Here is a 7,981-nt window from a genome sequence, read left to right as displayed (position 1 = left end):
TATATACAAATACATGAATTATGTACAGTATGTTCCAATTTCCATAAATGTAAAAAGAATATCTGAAGCGTTGTTTGATGTCGTAGCTTTAATACTCGAAACTAGACAGCGCGAGCCGACACGTGTTTCGTCTGAGTATACATAAACTCGGACTCTTCAGGGCTGGAGAAGAGAAATTAACAGACAACAACTGACTATTACCGCCAGCCGTTTCATACATACATCATCCCTAGGGATGTAGAACTTCCTATTACATCGATTATCAACGTTTAATACTGTACAATGTGTGAGATGAAAAAGAATTTCCTCGAAGGCTTGACGATGGAAGTGATCATGCACACTATTCAGAGCATGCATTATCCAAACTATATACACTTATCTATGCATCTTTCTTATTACCGGATTGTGCCCATTTTAATATCCACCCTATACAAAACATATCTTAAAAGTTATATTCGAATATCTGGTCAATGTTGAAAAGGTCTAACAATCCGGTAGTCCCATTGTATGGACCCCTCTAAACATCAGCATTGTGAGAATGTGTAGTAATCACACGTGAAAAAGTGCCACCGAAGTGCTCATGATAAAATAAGAAGTTTAAAACGACAGCCGAAATCTCAAGAAGGGAACATCCACGCGCTGACCCATCCTGTGTCAATGTGATGATTAGCTAAAGGAATCGAATCATTACATCATGCCAAATACCTTCCGCTTGTATGTAGCAAGAGGATCAATCCCTATTTGAGATAAGAGGGGGAAGATGCTATAATACAGTGTTGACTCCTAAGGAGTGACATTCATCAGTCTAAGGACTTGGTTTTAATAAGTGTTGTCACTTACCGCTTAACCGGTGATATTTCCAATCCGGTCAGGGTGTCGAAAGATTGTAGTTGGCAGGTGCCAATCATCAAGAACGTCCGTTCTATTTCAATCCATAAGTCACTGCCAAGGCACGACCCGATGATGAGTAAAAGAAATGCCCAAATCAATAAATCTTCCATTAGAGGTAGTTGAATAGATCTCTCGTTAAATCACAACGAAACTAAGCATGTACGGCCCTGAGTACTCAACCTTTATCCACACATTCTTGTGGGAGTGACCCACAGTCGCTATCAATGTGAAACTCCAATTATATTATTTAGTCCAATACTATATATCCTATCTTCACCAATTGTATCAATGTAAGAGCCCACGCATCCTTATGTCTGGCGCCGGCCCCAGCGTCACAAGTGTCTGAAAGTTACCACCTATTACTGGTGGATACTGTATGACGGGTCTGAAGACTGCTGGTAAGCTCACCAGTAGTGGTGTGCTCTTCGATAATGCCACTGTATTAATGAAAACCGGACAGACCCAATAATTATTTCAGTCACTAAATTGAATGGAAAACATATATTATCTAAACGTAAATCGTGCCTCGAGCTTACAAATCAAGTATCTCTGAAATCCCCTCCCCACACTTACAGTCCAGTGGTCCTAATTATGGTTGCGCATCTAAAATCCCACCAATGGGGCTGTATCCAGTCGGTCTGAAATAAACCATCACAAACAATATTTGGTATGAGCCTCTATCTCTCTCAATTAATCTATTGAAAGCACCCCTGCCCCCATTATTTACCTGTCCGGCTGCCTATGTAGGTCCGTGGCGTGGTCTGCAATGGCGAAGGTGTCAGTTGCGGCGTCTCTCTCTATGCACATGCGTTAAAAAGAAACGCTGCGTACGTTATTCCTTGAACGCTAGAACAGTAAACTCCACTTCCTGTATATCTATACGGAAGTGAGTATCAACGTGCGGTCCGTGGCGTGCTTGACCAAGGCGTTTTTCTCTTTAAGCGCATGCGTTAAGTGAAAACGCTGCATCAGCGGTTCTGAGCATGCTAGATAAGTCCACTCCACTTCCTGTATGTCTATATGGAAGTGAGTATGATACCGTCCCTGAACAAGAATCAATGTCGGATTCAAACACACGCAATTGTACTAACTACCCTCATGTATCTACAAATGGCACCAGTGAAATGCAAAGAGAATAAAAGTACCGGAATCCATATACAACACAATTTATATCCCAATATCATCAATGAAAGCATATATTTCAGGATAAACAATTATTTGAAAAAAACAATTATTTTGAGAAAAACGAGGTCTAGTTGAATGGTGCACGCAGACGCACTATATATGTACTCCCAATCTCTCACTGTTCAGCTAATCATCCCCCTGTATACCTGTCCTCTATAAGGGGATACTCTTTGTTTGCCAGAAAACAGATGAGAGTGAAATGACCTATATGGTGTTAAAGTCTCTAACCGTAATACGTGAAGCAGTGCTACCATCGTGTTTATATACTACCATTGTCATTTGTATCCCAATCGAGTCCACCGTGAATTGTGACTTATACTAGTTCTCCTGAGGTTAAAGTAAACAAACTATTTTTTGCAAAATTTCAACACATTATGGCATAGACCCCACAGTTTGTTACCTAGTCATCATTGATTGCAATTATGTACTAATTATATCAAGATGCTCAGCCAAGAAAGTATTGTATCTCGGAATCACAGTTCAAGCCATACTTTACTGATTGTAGACGCATTATCCATGTTGCTTCTGTTCTTCGCAACCTAAGTTCCCTATTGCCTCCCCTGGGGTGTGGTGTTATGGTTTCTATTCCAAAGAAAGAGAATTATTTGTGTATCCCCTGCGCCGGACATAATGTCGCGTGTATGGCTACTGGGTATCTTGCATCCCCCTGTTTCAATGCCCTCACGTGTTCTGTAATCCCTTCCTTTAGGGGTCTAATTGTGCTTCCCACATACATTTTTTGACATTTGCATACAATCACATATACGACATATCTGGTTGTGCAGTTAATGTTGCTCTTAATTGTATATGTCCTGTTGTCCATGCCTTTGAAATCTTTGACTTTATGTCGTGTCCATTTGCATACATTACAGAATCCACATTTGTGGAATCCCAATGTTAGAGGTGTGAGCCAAGTGTCACATTGTGTGGTTTTAGGTAATGACGGACTTAATCTACTGCGTAGGGTCCTGCCCCGTCTGTAGGTAATCCTAGGATATGCTGGTATATTGGGTGCCAGAAGAGTGTCTCTTTTCAAAATACTCCAGTGTTTGGTAAGACTCTTCCTCAATAGATGATTCAGTCCATTATACTCCGTAATCATGCGTACTGACGCAACTTCACTGGTTTTTGGTAGATTTGTTTTCAGAGTGTCTGCTCTTGTTACCTTACTGATCTTTTTTGATGATTGATGCAATGTGTTCTTATCATAGCCACTATTTTTGAACCTCTGTTCCATGTCTGTCTTACATCTGTTGTACTCTTGGTCGTCGCTACAAATGCGCCTTGCCCTCAGGTACTCTCCATAGGGTATTGATTTAATCTGGTGCAACGGGTGGCTGCTATTTGCGTGCAAGATTGAGTTGCATGAGGTGTCTTTTCTGTATAGGCGACTCTGCAAAACATTTTTGTCTACATACAGTTCTATGTCCAAAAAGTTGATTTTTTTGTCGCTGTACTCCATAGTAAACTATATGCCATAGTTGTTGGAGTTCAAGTAATTTTTGAAATCGTGAAGTTCAGTAGGTGAACGAGACCATATAAGTAGACAGTCGTCTATATAACAGATTTTGCCCACATATGATGAGTTGGATAACGATTTATTAGCTAGATGGGAAGATTTATTGAATGTGAATTCTTTTACACTAATCGACATATTGATTGAGAGCTCTGACAGAAAGGTAACCAAATTACAATCAGAAATCAACACACTTGAGAATGAAATCAAGGATCTGAACATGCCTGATGTGACAGAGAAAAATTATGTTATACTAAAAGAGACACTGGCTGCGCATCAAAAAGAGAGAAAAGAGAGAAAATTGAGGCAACTAAAAAGGGACGAGATTGATTACAACACAGGAAGAATTTTTACCTATGCCAGAAAATATTATACTGTAACAGTAACTAATCCTGAATCCAAAGAGACACCTAGAACAGAAACAGTATCTGTCTCATCCAGCTCATCCTCAATTAATATACCACCCTCAAGTGGTAGTGACACAGAAGGGGCAACAGGGGGTTCACCTAAAAAAAAACAGTTTTTTTCAAGAGGTACGAACTGCAAGGAGAAGCAACCGGTGCATGGGTACCAGAATAGGAGAATTTACAAAACCCGCAGAGGAAAAAGGGGCGGGAGGCGAAAGTTACAAGCAGAAATTGAGATCAGGGAAGGGGGTAACGCAATAGGCAGTCAAATAGAGGAAGTACAGGTGTTGAATTTGTCGTCCAAGTTTTTGAATAAAGACATGATTAGCCTCCTGAGCAGGGGTCTGAGTTTCAATCCATCTGAGATAGGCGACTTATGTAAACAAAACATTGATCTGTATATATTTATACGCACTCTGAAAATAAAAAACATTTTTTGTGCAACCCCACACCGAATAAAAGACTTTGCAAGAATACTTTGGTCAACGCGTGTGATGTACCGTCCATACAGGATGTACAAGCAACAAAGATTCTTTTATCTATTACAGAGAGGGAAGTCCCAACTGCTAGAGGAACTGAATATAGACACGGATTTGTCACTCACCAGTGGTCTTAGAAACAAATCTAAATGGACACCCACACTACCTGGGGGCAATGCAATAGATGACTTTTACAAAAGAGTCCTAGAGGACTTAGATGGTATGAGTCACACGAGCACAAGGAGCAACAGGCACACACAATACAATCTGAGTGCAGGGGAAAAACGGGCCCTTTCAGATCTATCCAATGACCACACCATCATCATCAGAGAGGCGGACAAAGGGGGGAATGTGGTAGTAATGGATTTGGTTGATTATAACAATGAGATTTTAGGACAGTTCAGTGACCCCTCTTGCTATGAGGAAGTGGGGTATAATCCTACGGGCATACTATGCATAGAAATCAATCAACAATTACATAGATGGCACGCATTGGGAATTTTGGATGATGAGGAACTATCTTATTTGAAAGTCTCTCGTCCCACTTATCCGATATTATACACACTTCCCAAAGTACATAAACATCAGCCATTTCCACCGGGCAGACCTATTGTAGCAGGCATAGACAGTCCTTCAGAGAGGCTATCAGAATTTGTGGACTTGTTCATTGGACCACTAGTGCGCACAATGGCAAGTTATGTACAGGACTCAAAACACATCCTGAACATACTTGCAGACTTTCAATGGCAGCCAGACTTACTTCTAGTCACTCTGGACGTGGTGTCCCTATACACCAGTATAGATATCAACAAAGGCCTAGAAGCAATAAGTCGACTATTGAGTAACAGACCAGCGACCCAATGGCTACACAAGGAGATGGTAATAGGGATGATGAAGATCATCTTGGAAAACAACTTTTTCATGTTTAACAACCGGTTGTACAAACAGAACAAAGGTGTGGCAATGGGGTCCAAGTTTTCACCCTCCTTTGCCAACCTATTCATGGGTTGTTTAGAAACAGAATACATCTGGGGAGAGAAGGGTGCGCCTTGGATTAACCAGATCGTTTATTGGGGTCGTTATATAGACGACTGTCTACTTATATGGTCTGGTTCACCTACTGAACTTCACGATTTCAAAAATTACTTGAACTCTAACAACTATGGCATAAAGTTTACTATGGAGTACAGCGACAAAAAAATCAACTTTTTGGACATAGAACTGTATGTAGACAAAAATGTTTTGCAGAGTCGCCTATACAGAAAAGACACCTCATGCAACTCAATCTTGCACACAAATAGCAGCCACCCGTTGCCCCAGAATAAATCAATACCCTATGGAGAGTACCTGAGGGCAAGGCGCATTTGTAGCGACGACCAAGAGTACAACAGATGTAAGACAGACATGGAACAGAGGTTCAAAAATAGTGGCTATGATAAGAACACATTGCACCAATCATCAAAAAAGATCAGTATGGTAACAAGAGCGGACAATTTGAAAACAAATCCACCAAAAATCAGTGAAGTTGCGTCAGTACGCATGATTACGGAGTATAATGGACTGAATCATCTATTGAGGAAGAGTCTTACCAAACACTGGAGTATTTTGAAAAGAGACACTATTCTGGCACCCAATATACCAGCATATCCTAGGATTACCTACAGACGGGGCAGGACCCTACGCAGTAGATTAAGTCCGTCATTACCTAAAACCACACAATGTGACACTTGGCTCACACCTCTAACATTGGGATTCCACAAATGTGGATTCTGCAATATATGCAAATGGGCACGACATAAAGTCAAAGATTTCAAAGGCATGGACAACAGGACATATACAATTAAGAGCAACATTAACTGCACAACCAGATATGTCGTACATGTGATTGTATGCAAATGTCAAAAAATGTATGTGGGAAGCACAATTAGACCCCTTAAGGAAAGGATTACAGAACACGTGAGGGCATTGAAACGGGGATGCAAGATACCCAGTAGCAATACACGCGACATTATGTTCGGCGCAGGGGATACACAAAGAATTCTCCTTCTTTTAATAGAAACCATAACACCACACCCCAGGGAAGCCAATAGGGAACTTAGGTTGCAAAGAACAGAAGCAACATGAATAATGCGTCTACAACCACTAAAGTATGGCTTGAAGTGTGATTCCGAGATGCAATACTTTCTTGGCTGAGCATCTTGATATAATTAGTACATAATTGCAATCAATGATGACTAGGTAACAAACTGTGGGGTCTATGCGATAATGTGTTGAAATTTTGCACAAAATAGTCTGTTTACTTTAACCTCAGGAGAACTAGTATAAGTCACAATTCACGGTGGACTCGATTGGGATACAAATGACAATGGTAGTATATAAACACGATGGTAGCACTGCTTCACGTATTACGGTTAGAGACTTTAACACCCTATAGGTCATTTCACCCTCATCTGTTTTCTGGCAAACAAAGAGTATCCCCTTATAGAGGACAGGTATACAGGGGGATGATTAGCTGAACAGTGAGAGATTGGGAGTACATATATAGTGCGTCTGCGTGCACCACTCAACTAGACCTCGGTTTTTTCAAAATAATTGTTTTTTTCAAAAAATTGTTTATCCTGAAATATATGCTTTCATATAGATGATATTGGGATATAAATTGTGTTGGATATGGATTCCGGCACTTTTATTCTCTTTGCATTTCACTGGTGCCATTTGTAGATACATGAGGGTAGTTAGTACAATTGCGTGTGTTTGAATCCGACATTGATTTTTGTTCGGGGACGGTATCATACTCACTTCCATATAGATATACAGGAAGTGGAATGGACTTATCTAGCATGCTCAGAACCGCTGATGCAGCGTTTTCACTTAACGCATGCGCTTAAAGAGAAAAATGCCTTGGTCAAGCACGCCGCGGACCGCACGTTGATACTCACTTCCGTATAGTTATACAGGAAGTGGAGTTTACTGTTCTAGCGTTCACGGAATAACGTACGCAGCGTTTCTATTTAACGCATGCGCATAGAGAGAGACGCCGCAACTGACACCTTCGTCATTGCAGAGCACGTCACGGACCTACATAGGCAGCCGGACAGGTAAATAATGGGGGCAGGGGTCCTTTCAATAGATTAATTGAGAGAGATAGAGGCTCATGCCAAATATTGTTCGTGATGGTTTATTTCACACCGACTGGATACAGCCCCATTGGTGGGATTTTAGATGCGCAACCATAATTTGGACCACTAGACTGTAAGTGTGGGGAGGGGATTTCAGAGATACTTGATTTGTCAGCTCGAGGCACGATTTACGTTTAGATAATATATGTTTTCCATTCAATTTAGTGACTGAAATAATTCTTTGGTCTGTCCGGTTTTCATTAATACGGCGGCATTAACGAAGAGCACACCACTACAGGTGAGCTTACCAGCAGTCTTCAGGCCCGTCATACAGTAACCACCAGTAATAGGTGGTAACTTTCAGACACTTGTGACGCTCGGGCC

The sequence above is a fragment of the Lissotriton helveticus genome, chromosome 6 (genome assembly GCF_964261635.1).
Source record: "Lissotriton helveticus chromosome 6, aLisHel1.1, whole genome shotgun sequence".
In the NCBI taxonomy this organism is placed as follows: Eukaryota; Metazoa; Chordata; class Amphibia; order Caudata; family Salamandridae; genus Lissotriton; species Lissotriton helveticus.
The sequence above is the reverse complement of the archived record's forward strand: the minus strand, read 5'-3'. Positions refer to the sequence as shown.